The sequence below is a fragment of the Neoarius graeffei genome, chromosome 20 (assembly GCF_027579695.1).
Source record: "Neoarius graeffei isolate fNeoGra1 chromosome 20, fNeoGra1.pri, whole genome shotgun sequence".
Taxonomy (NCBI): domain Eukaryota; kingdom Metazoa; phylum Chordata; class Actinopteri; order Siluriformes; family Ariidae; genus Neoarius; species Neoarius graeffei.
In genome coordinates this window covers 63,155,321-63,175,083 of record NC_083588.1, presented here as the reverse complement: position 1 = coordinate 63,175,083, position 19,763 = coordinate 63,155,321, and the positions used below count along the sequence as shown (strand labels likewise).

Genomic DNA, 19,763 nt, shown 5'->3' with positions numbered 1-19,763 from the left:
AGGTCCGGGTTCGAGCCCCTTGGCCGGCGAGGGCCTTTCTGTGCGGAGTTTGCATGTTCTCCCCGTGTCCGCGTGGGTTTCCTCCGGGTGCTCCGGTTTCCCCCACAGTCCAAAGACATGCAGGTTAGGTTAACTGGTGACTCTAAATTGAGCGTAGGTGTGAATGTGAGTGTGAATGGTTGTCTGTGTCTATGTGTCAGCCCTGTGATGACCTGGCGACTTGTCCAGGGTGAACCCCGCCTTTCACCCGTAGTCAGCTGGGATAGGCTCCAGCTTGCCTGCGACCCTGTAGAACAGGATAAAGCGGCTACAGATAATGAGATGAGATGAGACATTACGTAAGTTTTACGCAAGTTATATAATAAATAGAGCTAACTTACGTTACAAAAGTTTTACGCAAGTTATGCAAGTTATATAATAAATAAAGCTAACTTACATAAGTTTTACACAAGTTAAATCAGTGTTTCCCCCAAGTTTACTGTTTTTTTTTTTTTTTTTTGGGAGGGGTGTCCAAGGGAGATTGGTTAATATCAGAGAGTTCAAAATACCAATGTAATTGTCAAGTCACCTCAGGTTGAGATGCTGATTGGCTCATCTGGCTGCTCTCGTAGTATGATGTTAAAATGTGGCGCTCTGATGCAAACGGAGTAAAGGTTAGTGGCTTTATATACAATTATTATTTCCCATTTTGTTGAGGTGCGCCAATAATTCTAGAGTTTCTCCTGTCAATGGTGAAATGACTGAGTCGATGTCAAGATGATGAAGCCTACTGACAGCACGCACACACACACACACACACACACACACACACACACACCTCTGCTGTCCTCTGCCTAAAGCCACTTCCTGTCTCAGCATTTCCACCGATGTTTACCTTCAGTCAGGATTCCCCTGAAACGCAGCCTGTAATCCCGATCACGAATTAATCCGCCATGAAGGAAATGTCTGCAGAAAGAGGAAAGAAAATGCAGTCGGGTAAGGAATCCAGAAAAAGAAATAAAAAAGTTAGCGTTGAAACCAATGACACTTCCTGCAGAAGTAACACTGCGTTTCAGCTACGTGACGCTTTAACAGATTTGACTCCTGCTAAATAAATCAGTGAGAAAACGACCAAAAAAAAAGTTGTAAATCTGTAAACGGGCTGTTTCAGTTTTTGGAAAACTTCGAGATCTTTCCCTTCATCAACCAATGAATATAATGAGAAAATGATATTCACGATTGAAAGACACGCCGGTCTCGCAACCTCACGCCTCGTAAAACAACTGCGTTTTTATTCAGCGGTTAAAAACTTTAACGTCATGTTCAACTTCCTCTGTGCTTCAGCCTCAGCACAGTGACGAGCGCTCCTGAGTCAACAAGGGGCGGAGTTAATCTCACATTTCCTCATACGTCTTTCAACACAGAAAATACACGCTTTAATCACGATATAAATGCAAACGGTGACATTACCTCTCTAGCTAACATTATGCTAAGATTTAAATCGTGCAATTATTCCCAGTAGCTCGTTTGCTAGATTAGATTAGATTAGATTAAACTTCATTGCTCCCTTTGGGAGGGTTCCCTCAGGGAAATTAAGATTCCAGCAGCATCATTACAGATAAACAGAGAAAAGAAATAGAGAAAACTTCGAGATAAATTAAAAATAAATTAAGTATTTACATATACAAATATAAAAGAATAAGATATGGGGAAGAGAGGAAGGGGGGGGAGAAGCAGGAAAGATATTGCACTTTATATTGCACATTATATTGCACATTGTTCGGTATTGCTTATTGTCAGGCTCGGCTACTGCTCCTTCCCGTCCTCTGTCCTCCTGTTCCCCCTCCTCCCCCCCAGAGAGGAGTTGTACAGTCTGATGGCGTGAGGGACAAAGGAGTTTTTGAGTCTGTTCGTCCTGCACTTGGGAAGGAGCATTCTGTCACTGAACAGGCTCCTCTGGTTGATGATGACGGTGTGCAGAGGGTGACTGGCATCGTCCATGATGTTCAGCAGTTTGCCCATAGACCTCTTCTCTGCCACCGTCACCAGAGAGCTAAGCTAGCCGACATTAGGCTAACAAATATTACGTAAATATATCTGCAAACAGCAATTAAGGGGCCCAAGCACTTTCTGTTCCCACCCCTCAGCAATGGAGGAAGAACAGAAGCTATTCGAAGTTAGCGACAGCGCTTGCTCTGCAGGAGATGCTAAATTTTATGGCAGAAGGTCAAGCTGTTGCAGAGATATCGCTCCACTTCCTGTTTACGGGAGCCCTCCCAAGTTGTTTGTTTCTTAACTTCAGCTCCAAGTTGGTAAATACTGCACATGTGCCAAGTTTACGGTCAATATACGAAAGCGATGCCAAGATTCAGTATGTCCTCACTTCCACTTCCTGTTTGGTAATCAAATTTGTTTGTAAGTAACAGATGAAACCTCTAACAATGCTGTTCCCCAAATTTTATGATGATTTGACAAAATATGTCAACATGTCTGACTTCCTGTTTGGCAGATTACAAGTTCATTACATGGTAAGGAATGAGGGACAGGAGACTCATGATCGCAGGTTAACTGGTTCAGAAGTTATGAGTGATTTTACTAATTCAGGGTTCGACATTAATGGTAGTCCGACTGTCCGGGACAACCAAACGTTTGGTCCGGACAAGTCAAACCCGCATCTGTCTGTCTGATGGGACGAGTTGAATATTTGCTATTAAAAAAATTAATAAATTTTCACAATTTTTAGAGTAACAATTCAAGAGTTCCATCAATAAAGTTCCAACAAAACCAGTTCAATCCCCTCAGTGATCCGGCTGTGTTATTGTTTATGAAATTCCAGGGAAGCAGAGTATAGCAGGTGTGTGTAAAAATAACCACAACGTAATCTCTAATTACAGACTATTAGACTTCATCAAAATCAGAGAAATGGTGATCAAATCCCTGAATAAAATAAATACCTGTGGTGAATCTTCATTTCATTGTATTTTTCTTTTGTATGGTTCACATTAACTTTAGGGGCGGCACGGTGGTGTAGTGGTTAGCGCTGTCGCCTCACAGCAAGAAGGTCCTGGGTTCGAGCCCCGTGGCCGGTGAGGGCCTTTCTGTGCGGAGTTTGCATGTTCTCCCCGTGTCCGTGTGGGTTTCCTCCGGGTGCTCCGGTTTCCCCCACAGTCCAAAGACATGCAGGTTAGGTTAACTGGTGACTCTAAATTGAGCGTAGGTGTGAATGTGAGTGTGAATGGTTGTCTGTGTCTATGTGTCAGCCCTGTGATGACCTGGCGACTTGTCCAGGGTGTACCCCGCCTTTCGCCCGTAGTCAGCTGGGATAGGCTCCAGCTCGCCTGCGACCCTGTAGAACAGGATAAAGCGGCTACAGATAATGAGATGAGATGAGACATTAACTTTAACACATCACAAATGTGGTAAAATATTTCAGGGGAAGTTTACGATAGCGCCGAACTCACGGTTTGTTTTCATTCCCAGCGTGATTCGATCACCTTTATCACATCCGACTCGTTTTCTTTTAATTAATTTATACTTCAGGTTTTACTGGATTAATCAGGATTCAACTTTATTTCCTCCAGAAGCTCTGAATGTGGGCGAGTCTAATTCTTAAAACTGCAGATCAGGTAATGGGTTAGAACACACACACACACACACACACACACCATAATGGGGCATTGGATTGTTTCTGTTTATTGTTAAAGTTTGAATTTTATTGAAAATTTATAAAATCATTAAAGCAGAATGATCATAACTCTGCCTGCTTTTAGATAAACTTTGTTCATCAGTTTCCTTTCATTGAACGAGTAAATACACAGCAATAAAAAGGTTCTAAATCAGGACGAGTGGAAAATCTCATTGCTGCTCCAATTGAACAAGTGGATTAAAGAGTTAATGTCGAGCCGTGTGATTACTGCACAAAATCATCACTGACTGACTGACACACACTCGCCATGTCACAATATTACACACAAACTAATCTGAGATTACAAAGTGACCAGAACTACTTTTTACAGTCTCGCTCCAGGGTTAGAAATTTAGGTGTGGTTTTTTTTTCGAGGGGGGGGGGGGATCACGTTTTATTGCTTTATTAACTGTAAAAATAGGCCAATGAGGGAACAACTGTGTAACGTAAGTATATATTCCAATTCCGTTTTAGAACAGGATGCGAGTGGACCCCTGCCTGGTCACCTGGATCTCCAGCTACCTCACTGACAGGCCGCAGTACGTCAGGCTGAAGGACATCACGTCTGACGCTGTAATTAGCAGCACCGGAGCACCCCAGGGCACGGTGCTGGCCCCTCTTCTCTTCACCCTGTACACTGCGGACTTCTGCTACAACTCGGAGCTGTGTCACATTCAGAAGCTTGCCGATGACACAGCCATCGTTGGGTGTATCAGTGACGACAGAGAGGAGGAGTGTAGGAGCCTGGTGAGGGACTTTGCTGTGTGGTGCAACAGGAACCATCTGGTCATTGACTTTGGGAGGTCCAGACCAAGGTCACGACCAGTTCTGATCGAGGGAGTCGAGGTGGAGGCTGTGGATTCCTACAAGTACCTCGGGCTGTGGCTGGACAGCAAGCTGGACTGGACATGCAACACCAATCACTTATACAGAAAGGGACAGAGCAGGCTGTACTTCCTTTAACATCTGCAGGAAACTCCTGTGGATGTTCTATCAGTCTGTGGTCGCCAGTGTCCTGTTTTACACCGTGGTGTGCTGGAGGGGCAGCACATCCAAGAAGGACACATCCAGGCTGGACAAACTGATCAGGCGGGCTGGCTCTGTGGTCGGCATGAAGCTGGACTCTCTGGTGACGGTGGCAGAGAAGAGGTCTATGGGCAAACTGCTGAACATCATGGACGATGCCAGTCACCCTCTGCACACAGTCATCATCAACCAGAGGAGCCTGTTCAGTGACAGAATGCTCCTTCCCAAGTGCAGGACGAACAGACTCAAAAACTCCTTTGTCCCTCACACCATCAGACTGTACAACTCCTCTCTGGGGGGGAGGAGGGGGAACAGGAGGACAGAGGACGGGAAGGAGCAGTAGCCGAGCCTGACAATAAGCAATACCGGACAATGTGCAATATAAAGTGCAATATCTTTCCTGCTTCCCCCCCCACACACACACACACTTACGCTAACCCCACTTTTCCCCTCTTCCCCATATCTTGTTCTTTTATATTTGTATATGTAAATACTTAATTTATTTTAATTTAGAAGTTTTTCTCTATTTCTTTTCTCTGTTTATCTGTAATGATGCTGCTGGAATCTTAATTTCCCTGAGGGAACCCTCCCAAAGGGAGCAATAAAGTTTAATCTAATCTAATCTAATAACCTTATATTGTGACTCGTATTGGCAACTAATTGCAATTAAATATTATACTTATCGGCCTATTCGGTTTTTAGCCGTGTTGAATTTAGTTCGTTTGGTCCACGGCAGGCGTCGCTTATCCGCGCGATCTTCATGAGACTTGTGCGAGACTTCGAAACGTGAAGTGTCAGCCAGGTATCAGTGCCGCCATTTTGATATATTACATACTGATATGCTCTGTAATATGTTTCAAAACACTCATAACTTGCTATAGCAGTCACAAAATAGCAATCAAAAATGCTTCCTGTATTTAATAAAATAAGATAAATAGAATTTTGAGAATAAAAAAAATTTGCCTTCAGTTCTCCTTTAATGTAACTATAACCTGATAAAAATATACACAGTGATGTGCGATTCTTTAACACGTTCTTAAAAAAGTCTACTTTTGTCAAATTGCTGTGGTGCAAGAGGAATAAAACACTGGTTCGTGCTGTTCTTGAAAAATAATCCAGTAACTCTGCTTCGTCAGTCAAATCAGTCACTGGTTATTTTCCTAAAACTGGACAATCCGATGCGTTTTATTCATCACTTATTAGCTCATCCGGCCGACAGGTGATGAGTTCATGCTGTCGTGTTGTCCGTTGTCTTTTCGGTGTAGTCCACATTTTACAAAAATCACTTCTTCTCGCTCAATTCTTTACCGATTTGTATTCTTTTTGGCAGGAAGGTAGGTCTGCCTGGGGTGTGTACCTCAGCTTCTACCCAAATTTGTATAATTGCAATTAATAATGAAAATATGGAGTAATTAATCAATCAATCCCTAACGAGCAGTTTCCACACAAATCACTTCTTCTCCCTCAGTTCTTCACCGATTTTGATTCTTTCTGGCATGAAGGTAGGGGTACCTAGGGTGCATAGAACTGCTACCCAGATTTGCTTCATTACAATTATTAATGAAGTTATGGACTAATTAAGCCTTAATGAGCAGTTCAACAAAAATCACTTCTTCTCTGTCAATTCCTCGCCGTTTTGGATTCTTTCTGGTAAATAGGTCGATATTCCTAGGGTGGATATCGCTTCTATATATAGCTTGCAACATTTATTGGCCCACTTTAGATCGTTCCTTCTGGACTAGATGGGGTCGGAGTGAGCAACACCGTCATTAACGGTCTCATGATGATTCCAGTCATCACTGTGGACAGACTGGACTGGAACACACCCTCAAATCCATCGCTGTTCACTCTGATTAATCCATCTTCATCACCTTTCACTGCTTCATTCATTTGCAAAATTGTATACCGTTCATTCAAAAACCCTTTTATTTAACTGTATTTCTTTGGAAATCTTTGAAAGGACTCAACACTGCCGTTATCCTCCATCCTCTGTCCTTTAGTTCTCCGATAAACACAGCTTTCCATCCAGAACCTGATCATCAGCGAGTGTCAGATTATCGATGATGACCCATTTTCGGACAGCACCTGCCAATAAACGTGGCGTGAAATATCACAAAGGCACAGAGCGGAATGGAGCTCGAGACGGAGTGAGGTCTCGGGAAATCACTGAGCCTTAATCCACCTGAATAATCGACTGAGGAGGAAAAGAGCTGAAAGAGGGGAAAAGGCGCTGAGAGGAAAGCAGTGGAGCTTAGAGTTCAGATATCAGAGAGAGAGAGAGAGAGAGGTGGAGTGAGCGAACGAGCAATCCCATCAACACCATCTCTGAGATCAGTAACAGATTTGGCATTGACATGACGAGTCCAGTGTTAAAAAAACTAAAGGAATGGTAGTGTAGCAGTGCTTTGCTCGAATATACTGGAACATCATTAGCTTACAGATCCTACAGACGCAGGTTTCTGGATGAAAACCAGAGCGATCTGGACCAAAACTGAGTCCTAACCAGTGAACGGGACATTCTGCAACAACAAAACTGCTGTGGGGAAATGATGAAATACAGTGGTGCTTCAAAGTTTGTGAACCCTTTAGAATTGTCTATATTTCTGCATAAATATGACCTAAAACATCATCAGATTTTCACACAAGTCCTAAAAGTAGATAAAGAGAACCCAGTTAAACAAATGAGACAAAAATATTATACTTGCTCATTTATTTATTGAGGAAAATGATCCAATATTACATATCTGTGAGTGGCAAAAGTATGTGAACCTCTAGGATTAGCAGTTCATTTGAAGGTGAAATTAGAGTCAGGTGTTTTCAATCAGTGGGATGACAATCAGGTGTGAGTGGGCACCCTGTTTTATTTAAAGAACAGGGATCTATCAAAGTCTGATCTTCACAACACATGTTTGTGGAAGTGTATCATGGCACAAACAAAGGAGATTTCTGAGGACCTCAGAAAAAGCATTGTTGATGCTCATCAGGCTGGAAAAGGTTACAAAACCATCTCTAAAGAGTTTGGACTCCACCAATCCACAGTCAGACAGATTGTGTACAAATGGAGGAAATTCAAGACCATTGTTACCCTCCCCAGGAGTGGTCGACCAACAAAGATCACTCCAAGAGCAAGGCGTGTAATAGTCAGTGAGGTCACAAAGGACCCCAGGGTAACTTCTAAGCAACTGAAGGCCTCTCTCACAATGGCTAATGTTAATGTTCATGAGTCCACCATCAGGAGAACACTGAACAACAAATGGTGTGCATGGCAGGGTTGCAAGGAGAAAGACGCTGCTCTCCAAAAAGAGCATTGCTGCTCGTCTGCAGTTTGCTAAACATCACATGGACAAGCCAGAAGGCTGTTGCAAAAATGTTTTGTGGACGGATGAGACCAAAATAGAACTTTTTGGTTTAAATGAGAAGCGTTATGTTTAGAGAAAGGAAAACACTGCATTCCGGCATAAGAACCTTATCCCATCTGTGAAACATGGTGGTGGTAGTATCATGGTTTGGGCCTGTTTTGCTGCATCTGGGCCAGGACGGCTTGCCATCATTGATGGAACAATGAATTCTGAATTATACCAGCGAATTCTAAAGGAAAATGTCAGGACATCTGTCCATGAACTGAATCTCAAGAGAAGGTGGGTCATGCAGCAAGACAACGACCCTAAGCACACAAGTCGTTCTACCAAAGAATGGTTAAAGAAGAATAAAGTTAAATGTTTTGGAATGGCCAAGTCAAAGTCCTGACCTTAATCCAATGGAAATGTTGTGGAAGGACCTGAAGCGAGCAGTTCATGTGAAGAAACCCACCAACATTCCAGAGTTGAAGCTGTTCTGTACGGAGGAACGGGCTAAAATTCCTCCAACCCGGTGTGCAGGACTGATCAACAGTTACCGCAAACGTTTAGTTGCAGTTATTGCTGCACAAGGGGGTCACACCAGATACTGAAAGCAAAGGGTCACATACTTTTGCCACTCACAGATATGTAATATTGGATCATTTTCCTCAATAAATAAATGACCAAGTATAATATTTTTGTCTCATTTGTTTAACTGGGTTCTCTTTATCTACTTTTAGGACTTGTGTGAAAATCTGATGATGTTTTAGGTCATATTTATGCAGAAATACAGAAAATTCTAAGGGGTTCACAAACTTTCAAGGACCACTATAAACAAAAAAACAAATCTGGAATCTTAATTACGGCCTTTTTGCAACTTGTCTTATTTAATAATTACTTTAACATCATAGACAATTATTTCTGTTTTGTAATTATCTCCATCAACTCTGTTGGAGCTGGTCACATTTTCGCCTCTGTTTCTTTGCCTGTTCCCAACATAACTCAAAAAGTAGTCAACAGATTTGGATGAAATTTGGTGGAAAGTTGAGCCATGGGCCAAGGAACCACTGACTAGATTTTGATGCAAATCTGGATCTGTATGCAGATCTGGGATCCAGATACGTATACAGATCCAGGATTCTTTTGCCTGTTCGCAACGTAACTCAAAAAGTAATGAACAGATTTGGATGAAATTTGGTGTACAGCTTTAATATGATCCTCAGTTCAAGTGATTTGATTTTGATGTTGATAATACGGTATGTGGCTTGGCAGAGATATTCACTCCACAAAGTGCCCTTCTCAGTTATAAGTGTGTGAGAGATGTAAACTATCTGATTAACAATACAACTGAAGAATTTGAGCGCAAAAACTGACAAGCACCAACACCAGCAAAACCAGACATCTCCATTGTAAAATCCCTGCTATATTCATGTTTTTTCTATCTGCCACGCCCCATTTTTCACAGATGCCGACACTTCAGTTTCAGCAAATTAGCACTCCAGAGCTAATGACCTCATCCATCATGGCTGCACCCAAGGTCTGCTCCACTTTCTTGGTTTGCCTGTTATACGGGCATTTATTTCATCAAATCAAGGAAAAATATTTCACAGAAACAGGAAAAATGGAGTGGTCGGAGTTGTCTGTTTTCACCCCGAATTCTTCAATTCCTACAATGTGATAAAAGCTTATTTGTAGCAGTAGCTAATGAGCCATTTCCTTACGAGAGGCAAAACGTGATACGATACAGTCACAGCACAGCCGAACACGACTGATTTTACGCTCCAAGACTCGTAGCAAATAAAGAGGCAGGAGTGTGACGACTAAACAGATACTCCAGCTTCCGTTGACTTTATTTACAAAACAAAAAGTTGCATGAACGTAAAGCAAAGTCATTCCGAAGAAACAAAAATATCCTTCACACCTCTCTGATGTGTAAAAGTTGTAGTACGGAATGGGAGGAGAGCGAGACGAGCCCAACAGAGCAAGACAAATGATCACAGCAGGACGGCCACTGGCATGCAGACATCAGTGCCTAATGGACGACCTCATCGAGGTCAAAGGTCATCATCCTTTAACACTTCATCCTAACCTATCCAAACAGGACCACCATGCAGAGAGAGGAGATGGACGAGCTCAGGAGGGTTATCTAATCTCTTCCACCACGTCTGTTTTACTAATTGAGCACAGAGACGGATTCGAAATGTACATGTTGAACAATGCTTACATGCCATATATGGTTTGTCATGGGTGTGTCTGGATTTAAATGAGCAGTGATATTAATTTATTAAGCTTTATACTCGATCAAACTTCAGTACAGACACGTGTGTACACGTGCGCGCGATACCTACACATATCTCATTGCAGAATTTTATTTCGAAGCTTTTCTGTACAACGATGGATGCCAGAACTTTTGCTACTAGTAACTTAAACTGTATTTTTTCCTCCATCCATGTATCATCCCAGTGCCAAAGGTTCAAGTTCGTTCGAGTTGGACATTTTTGGTACCTACTTAGGAGCAGTACTAATACCCTGTCCACACTAGGGATTTGGTACCGATACCAAACTACTTTCGTACCGCAACACCTGTCCACACTAGCAACTATACCGGTACTGTAGCGGTATAACTGTATCGGTACGAAACCCACAAAATGTATGGGTTTCGTACCGGTACAGTATCGGTACTGTAGCGCTTCACTGTAGTGTGGACAGATGAAGCAGCTCTGTAGCGATACAAATATAATGCGCAAAGTCACACACCTCAATCGATGTCTTCGCTGAATAAAATAGTGAAGAATGGAGATTCGTTTGTTTCTTTCTCTCTCTCTCTCTCTCTCTCTCTCTCTCTCAACTGCCTCGCACGTTTTATACGATTCGACTGAATAAATGACCACCAGAAATACAGACTGTACACTGACAACAAAAAGCACACACACGTTGTTTCATCCGTACGGAAGCCGAGAGAGGCCCTTCATATAATCCTTTTTTTTATTCACCTTGTTATCCCGAGATAACGACATAATTAATTCAGGATCTCGAGAAAACACCACAACTAATTCGAGATCTCGAGAAAACAAAACCGTTATTTCGAGATTTCGAGAAAACAAAACAATTATTTGATGATCTCGAGTAAACAGCTGAGAAATGGTTCATTCAGGTGCGCCAAGAGACTTGTGATACGCTGACTTTGGGGCCATTTCTCATTCTGTATAGACGCAACTTTGGTCATTAGAATGTCTGGAATAATCGATCACCTAATAAGGCAATATTCTGATCAGGGGTTGACACAGGGAGAGATTGCATTAAGTCTTTTAATAAGGGATCATTTCAAAATGAGTCCGCGGCACCTCCGCAGAAGACTGGCCCGGCTTCGTCTCTACCGACGGAGATACAGTGATCCAGCTGAGATCATGAAATAATCGTTTTGTTTTCTTGAGATCTCGAAATAACGGATGCCATATATTCTCGGAAGGAAGTTACTCGGTAACCACGGAAACATTTCGCGCACGCGCATTTCAACTACCGTGAAAGAAAACCGCAAACATTTCTCGCTAGTGTGGACAGATGCACTGAACTGTACCGGTATACTTTGTATCGATACAGTTATACCACTTTCGTACCGGTATAAGTGTGAACACAGCATAAGAGAAACTAAAGGTTAAGGGGCGGGGTTAAAGGTTCTGCTCAATGTTGATTGGTTATGTGTTTCTCTTTTTGTCTGAATTGAATGAACTAACTGAGTGACATTAAATTGTACAGGAAGTCTTCTTCACTGGAGACAGAAGCCACACCCATTTCAGTGGGCCTGCCAAACAGAGAAACCACACCTTCATTATTGGGATGGACAGACACAGAGGCCACACCTCCATGTCCTTATTTATAAAGAAAAACAGCAAATGGTAATACGGTATGACGATTCACACACACACGGCAAGCAGCTACGTCTGTTTAACACACCGCTATCGACCCACTGACCCAACACACTCCACATATATCGATCATCCAAATCCCAAAGAGCCTCTGGAGAGACAGCAGGACTCTCCGTGTGTGTGTGTGTGTGTGTGTGTGTAAATTGCAAGCTAGCGCATCTCACTGGCATTTCAAACTCAAAGAAGTAAGAAATGCAAAAACCTCTAGCAACTGAAAAAGAAGAAAGCACAACTTTATTCATCACACACTTATGAAATTTCCTCTCTGCATTTAATCCATCTGAAGCAGTGAACACACACACACACACACACACACCCAGAGCAGTGGGCAGCCATGCTAACAGCGCCCGGGGAGTGAGGCACCTAACTCCCAACTGCTCAAGGGCACCTCAGCCCAAGGCCGTCCCATATTAACCTAACCTGCATGTCTTTGGACTGTGGGGGAAACCGGAGCACCCAGAGGAAACCCACGCTGACACGGGGAGAACATGCAAACTCCGCACAGAAAGGCCCTCACCGGCAGCTGGGTTCAAACCCAGAACCTTCTTGCTGTGAGGCAACCGTGCTAACCACTTACACTGATCGTGCTATCAGATATCTGTCCAATTCCATGCACGTTTACTGAAATTCGTGAACACACTCAAACCAGGCGACACGACGTGACAAATACAGCGCATGTCGCTGTGTTAATGAACAGCAATCTGGACAGATTAACGATCAAAGCAAAGCAGACTGAAAAAATAAAGTAAAAAAACAAATAAAACTGCAGGAGGTGGGAATAGTTGTAATGCAAAAGCAAAATTAGCAGATATGTGGGTGGGGCTACAAGGCGACACTCCTTCCAGCTCTTCTGAGCATATCTGTGGACTGCTAGTCCACACCTACAGGGACATCTTGAGCTAAGTGAAAGGTCATGACAATAACAATAAATAAAAAACCCTCCAACAAGATTGTGGCAGTGGGGGCGTGGTCAAGCATCGGTCTGTGAATGGAGGGTGGAGTCAGGGAAGGTAAGTGGTAGAATCACTGCACCTGATGGGAATTAACCTGTGTTTGTGTGTCTTCCCCAGTGACCACGCCCTATAAGAGGAGAGGGAGAGCAGAGAAAAGGAGCTCTCCCCCCAACTCGAACACTGGCGTGTGTGTGCGCGTGTGTGGCTGGGAGAGTGAATGTTGAACGCTGAAAAGCGAGAAAATAAAAAGAGTTTTATAAGAACTCAGTTCTGGCCTGCCGTGCTTCTGTGCTCCACCCACCTGTTCAGATTCTACAGTGGTGCCGAAACCTGGGATTTGGAGTGCAGAAGAGAACAGCCCCATGGAGTCCTCCCCCTTCAAGGAACTGGTCCATGCCCTCGCCACGGCCCAACAGAGCCAGCCCCAGGTGCTGATCGCCCTCCGGAAGGAGCAGGAACAACGGTTCGAAGCCCTGGTGCTGGCGCAGCAGGAAGCTCGCCAGGCGCTCCAGCACCTGCTCGCATCGGTGGGGTCCACCACCGCCGTGGACCCTCCCCACCTCACCCTAATGAAGATGGGTCCGCATGATGACCCTGAAGCCTTCCTGACTCTCTTTGAGCAGGCAGCAGAGGCGTGGGGTTGGCTGGTGGAACAGCGCACGGCGCGCCTCCTCCCCCTACTAACAGACGAGGCGCAGCTGGCCGCACTGCAGCTCCCCACCAACAGCCGGCTGGTCATCACCGCGTCAGAGTGAGGAGCAGCCTGCTCCTCCTCCCTCTCTCGAGGATTTCCTTGTGGATTTCCCGTTAGAGCAGTTGCGAGACAAGACTCTGCGGCATGCGTTTGACCAAGTGAGAGTAATCGATGGTCAAACTCTCCAGCCAAACGCCACATCGTCCTTCCCCTATTTTTCCATTATTAAGGATAGATTATACCGAGTGATGCGGGACACTCAGATTAAGGAACCAATAACACAGCTTTTAATCTCAAAGAGCCACCGGGAATTCATATTCCAGGCAGCTCACTTTAATCCCATGGCCGGAAACTTGGGGCAGGAAAAGACACTAGCCCGAATAATGGCCCGGTTCTATTGGCCAGGGATTCGTGCCGATGTCCGTAGGTGGTGTACGGCGTGCCGCGAATGCCAGTTAGTATTCCCGCGGCCATTCCAAAACAGCCTTTGCGCCCTCTGCCATTAATCGAGACCCCATTCGAAAGAATTGGGATGGATCTCGTCGGGCCATTAGATCAGTCAGCACAAGGATATCGCTTTATTTTAGTTCTGGTGGACTACGCAACGTGATATCCGGAAGCAGTTAACATCGCCCACCACTCTGGTCCCCTGTGGAGAGCACCTCTCCCCGACCCAGCTCATGGAGGTTGCCCAGTTGCAGACAGAATTTTCTGACGTGTTCTCGCCCCTCATAGAACACCACATTGAGATGCCCCTGGGGGTAGTAGTGCACAGCTGCCCTTACCGACTCCCCAAACACAAAAAAAAGGTGGTTTGGGAAGAACTTGAGGCCATGCTCGAAATGGGCATCGTCGAGGAGTCCCACAGTGACTGGAGCAGCCCAGTGGTCTTGGTTCCCAAGGTCGACGGGTCGGTCCGGTTCTGTGTGGACTATAGAAAAGTCAACGCGGTGTTTAAATTTGATGCGTACCCAATGCCTCGTATTGACGAGTTGCTCGATTGACTAGGCATGGCTCATTTTTATTCGACACTGGATTTGACAAAGGGATATTGGCAGATCCCCTTGACTCCTCTATCCCGAGAGAAAACGGCCTTTTCCACACCATTTGGCTTACACCAGTTTGTCACACTTCCTTTTGGGCTGTCTGGGGCACCTGCTACGTTCCAGCGGCTTATGGACAGGGTCCTCCGCCCCCACGCCACCTACGTGGCCACCTACTTGGATGATATCATTATTTACAGTAATGACTGGCCATGGCACCTGGAACAGCTGAGGGCCGTCCTTAGGTTGCTGAGCCGAACGGGTCTCACAGCCAACCCGAAGAAGTGTGCGATTGGGTGGGTGGAAGTATGGTATCTGGGTTTCCACTTGGGCAATGGGCAGGTGCGTCCCCAAATTAATAAGACAGCAGCGATTGCGGCCTGCCCAAGGCCCAAGACAAAAAGGGAGTGAGACAGTTCCTGGGGCTGGCTGGCTACTATCATAGGTTTATATCTAATTATTCAGATGTCACCAGCCCGATGACTGATCTCACTAAAAAGGGAGCACCAGATCCGGTCCAGTGGACGGAGCAATGCCAGCGGGCTTTCTCTGAGGTAAAGGCTGCACTGTGTGGGGGACCACCGTTATACTCCCCTGACTTTTTTCTCCCCTTTATTTTGCAGACGGACGCACCGGACAGGGGGCGGTTCTGTCCCAGGAGGTGGAGGGGGAGGAATGTCCCGTGCTGTACATCAGCTGGAAGCTGTCGGTGCGTGAGGGCAGGTACAGCACGATGGAAAAGGAATGCCTCACCATCAAGTGGGCGGTCTTCGCCCTCCGCTACTACCTGCTGGGGAGCCCTTTCACCCTCTGTTCGGACCACGTGCCCCTGCAGTGGCTCCACCGCATGAAGGATGCCAACGCACGGATCACCCATTGGTATCTGGCACTCCAGATGTTTAAGTTCGAGGTGGTCCACAGGCCGGGGGCGCAGATGGTTGTGGCGGATTTCCTCTCCTGTCTGGGGGGGGGGGGGGGGGTGTTGTTGTTGTTGGCTACAGGCCGGATGGCTCCCCGGCCTGGGTCGGGCCATGGGGGTATGTGGCAGCGGGGGTGTCAAGCGTCTGTCTGTGAATGGAGGGCAGAGTCAGGGAAGGCAAGTAGTAGAATCACTGCACCTGATGGGAATTAACCTGTTTTTGTGTGTCTTCCCCAGTATAAGAGGAGAGGGAGAGCAGAGAAAGGGAGCTCTCTCCCCAACCCGAACACTGGTGTGCGTGCGTGTGTGGCTGGGAGAGTGAATGTTGAACGCTGAAAAGCGAGAAAATAAAGAGTTTTATAAGAACTCAGTTCTGGCCTGCTGTGCTTCTGTGCTCCACCCACCTGTTCAGATTCTACAAAGATGTCGGAATATGTTTAATATACACGGAAAACGCGATATGAAATGAAAGGATGCTCGGCAGCGCTGCAACAATAACGCGTCACTCAGCGAGCCTCTTTCCTGCAGTTGGCTCTTCATCAGTCTTCTGTTACATTTGAGATTAGTCACGTTAAAAAAGACCCAGCGTTTAGAATCCCAGACGAGTCGCAAGCTGCTGATCAAAAGCAGAAGCTTTCCTCCAGCTAAACGCTCAGCAAGCGCAGAGTCGTCCACATCTGCTTCTTCTAATCCACAGCTGATACCACATGCATCTGTATCTGGTGTGTTTCTATTCCACCGCTACATTAACGTCCTGGTGTTCTCATTAATAACTGCCAGAACTCCGCCGGGCTTTTTCACCGAGGCGGCGCTAATCCATTTATTCCCAGCAAATTTTTTTTTGCTGCCACACTGCCAGCACCACCGCTCCATACGCCTCCGCTGATGCGATTTAACCTGCAGTTGTTTGGAGATCATTTAGAGATTCCAGATGTGAGGACTCAACTGAAATGATCTGCTTTAGAGCTTAAAAAAAAAGCATGGTTGACGGAATCACTCAAGGAAAACCATTACAAACAAATCCAAAAAATTGCCAACCATCATTCATACGGCTGTATCAGTAAAACCAGAACGTCCAGGGTGTAGGAGCTCATCTGTCCTGCCATCAAAACAAAACACCATGACGACCAAAACATCAAACAGAACTGAAATGTGACGATGTGAGAGAGGACCAACCAACCTCCACGACTAACTGCTTTCAACAGAAACATCAACAAAGGACTCAATTTTGTTCTCTGAGGGAAGATCGACCCAAAACATCCATCAGAACTGAATTCGCATGATAAATGAGAGAGGAGATACAATTCTAGTCAGAAGAAAAATGTGTTAAAGTTGATCTAATTAATAATTTGTTCACAAAAATTGACAATACAACGACCAAGTTTTGTGCAGAAGGTCGAGTTCTTTCAAATAAAACAATCAGAACTGAAATCCATTGAGAACCGAGAGGGGGAGGAGATGCGATTTAAAGGGGAACCGAAGTCATTTTTAAACTTGCTTTATTTCTTCATTAACGTGTTATTCAATTACGTTTTCGGTTTTAGTAACCTTATATCGTGACTCGTATTGGCAACTAATTGCAATTAAATATTATACTTATTGGCCTATTCGGTTTTTAGCCGTGTTGAATTTAGTTCACTTGGTCCACGGCAGGCGTCGCTTATCCGCGCGATCTTCACGAGACTTGTGCGAGACTTCGAAACGTGAAGTGTCAGCCAGGTGTCAGTGCCGCTGTTTTGAAAACTGTTTTCCAAATGAAATTTTGCACAAAAACGAGTTTAAATGATGATTACTGCCTACTTTTTTCAAACTTTCCTGATTGCTATCAAAACAAACAAAACTTCCGGCTTGATTACATCAGCATTCGAAAGAGGGCGTGTGTGTCTTTTGACAATGTTGGCAGATGTTGCCCTGTGTCCGAAATTGCTCCCTGGGCACTATATAGTGAGGACGCCATTTTGTAGTGCTATCCGAAACCTTAGTGAGGATTATTTCCACCCTATATAGTGTACTCAAAGTATCCCACAGTGCATCACGAAAAGTAGTGTATAATGATGATCACTAACCAAATCAGTAACCAAATCACTAACCAAAGCAGTATATCCCATCATGCATTGCGGTCGCGCTGAAAAAAATCAAATTAAAAGTCTGAAATGTGATTTAATAAAAGGCAGCGACAAAGAAGAAAGTATTCAGCCTTGATTTAAAAGAACTGAAAGCTGCAGGTACTTTGTATTGATTATTGTGTGAAATGTGCTCAGTATAATATGGATTTATCACAAAAACACACACGTGTATTTATTATTTTGAAAACCCACCAGCCGACTGATCTGGCACAGTTTAATCGTGCAACAGTAATGACGCAAATACCAGCACGACGATCTAGTGTCTGAAAGTGTTTTTTCATTTTACCAATGAGCTCACTGTATAGTCCTCTATATAATAAATCACTATATTATAGGGAGGAGTGAACGAGTGAGCGAATTCGGACACAGGGTTTGATTTCCGCTGTACATTTTATTTGCGTCCTACGATGTCTAGCACAGGTCTCAATGAATCTCATTTACGGCCGTTGCTTTGACATACGGACTGATATATTACAGAGCACATTTCAAACACTCATAACTTGCTATAGCAGCGACAAAATAGCGATCAAACATGCCTTTCTATATTTAATAAAATGAGATAAATAGAATTTTATAATTAAAAAAGTGCCTTCAGTTCTCCTTTAATTGAAAATAAACAAAGCTGTAAACAAGTTGTTTACAACAGGAAAATCAAACAACCAAGTTTTGTTGCTTGAGGGAAGATCTACGCAAAACATCAAATCAGAACTGAAATTGGATGAGAAATGAGAGAGGAGATACAATTCTCAGGAGAGGCCTGGAAAATTCGTTAATTTGGCCTAATTACGAACTCGTTAGCAAAAAATTTGACAAACAACAGAGTTTGGTGCAGAGTGATGAGTTATTTCAAACAAAACAATCGGAACAGAAATCCATGGAGAACTGACGGAGGAGATACGATTTAACTGAATTGTGGATGACGGACATGACGCCATGGCAACAGATCATCGGCCTTATGGACAGAGGAGCGTTTATTTAAAAAAATAAAAAATACACAACACTGTGGTGAACGGTCATAGGAAAATAATCAACAATGGAGTGGTGTGATGAGTAATGAGGGAGTTACTCTTAAGCTACCACGATGTGTTTTATTCCTCTCGTACCACAGCAAATTGCTACCAATTAACAATTTCCATATATTAAATAACGACACGTAACACTTTTATATATTTATAGTTACTTGGTATGTAATGATATACCATGTGACATAAATTGCGACAAATTTATGACAAATCTGAATCTATGAAATAAAATTAGTGCTGTCAAGCGATTAAAATATTTAATCACGATTTATGTCGCGACAGTCATAGTTAACTCGCGATTAATCGCAATTTAATCGCACATTTTTGTCACAGAAAAGACCATTGTAATTCTCTTATCAGCATTAAAAAGTGAATGGGCTTGCTTTGTACCAATTTTTTTTTTTTTTATTACAAAGCATAACACGTCTTGACACAGCCACTGCAAAGTAAAACCTAAGCCGAGCACCGGCGCGGGGCTAGCAAGAGAACCATGAGTGAAATGATCTACTGTTTGAGTTAGTCTACAACTCTAATCAGAGAGATAGGTTACACAGTGATGGTAGGCTTGACATGCTTGATTATAATATAAAGTACACTATTATATTAAGTTTAAGTTGTTCGTTGATAAATATTGCATTGAATCTGATCTTTACTGTTTCAGCTCACTTAACATATTTTGTACTTTTACACTTTCTGCCTGTTGATGCGTCGCGCTGTCCAATCAGAGGCGGCCAAATTTGCATATTAAAGGAAGGATTTCTGGGATAGCATTGAGTTTACAGTTCAGAGGGATCTGGCTTCTTTAGACGCTGTCTTCTTAAAACTGAATAAATATTTAAAAAGAGCCAAATAAGCCAGTCTTTTGAACGGCTCTTTTCAAAGAACGGATCACAAAGATGCGGATCCCATCAAAGAGCCATAAATCCCATCTCTACTAGCGCGCCCTGCCTGCGCTGGTTCTCTGGGGGGCAGAGGACTCTGGCTGTGCGGGGCGGGGCATTACAGTCTAGCTGCTATCGTTTTGTCTCTGTTCCAAGTTCCTGGCAGTTTCA

General features: G+C 44.1%; 2 protein-coding genes across 5 annotated transcripts in view; one reads left to right on the top strand and one right to left on the bottom strand.

Moving 5' to 3' along the window:
* Positions 1-19,763, top strand: part of LOC132868909 (large ribosomal subunit protein uL3) — a 477,874-nt gene that overhangs the window by 154,669 nt on the left and 303,442 nt on the right. The window lies entirely within an intron of this gene.
* The window catches only part of rarab (retinoic acid receptor, alpha b), a 169,154-nt gene that overhangs the window by 124,998 nt on the left and 24,393 nt on the right, over positions 1-19,763 (bottom strand). For 2 of the 4 annotated variants that reach the window (XM_060902188.1, XM_060902192.1), the window contains exon 2: positions 818-945. The exons of 1 other annotated variant lie outside the window; for it this stretch is intronic. The gene's annotated coding sequence lies outside the window, so the exon portion shown is untranslated. The remainder of the gene's footprint in view (positions 1-817; positions 946-19,763) is intronic. One more of the 4 variants, XM_060902189.1, reaches the window with a different exon arrangement.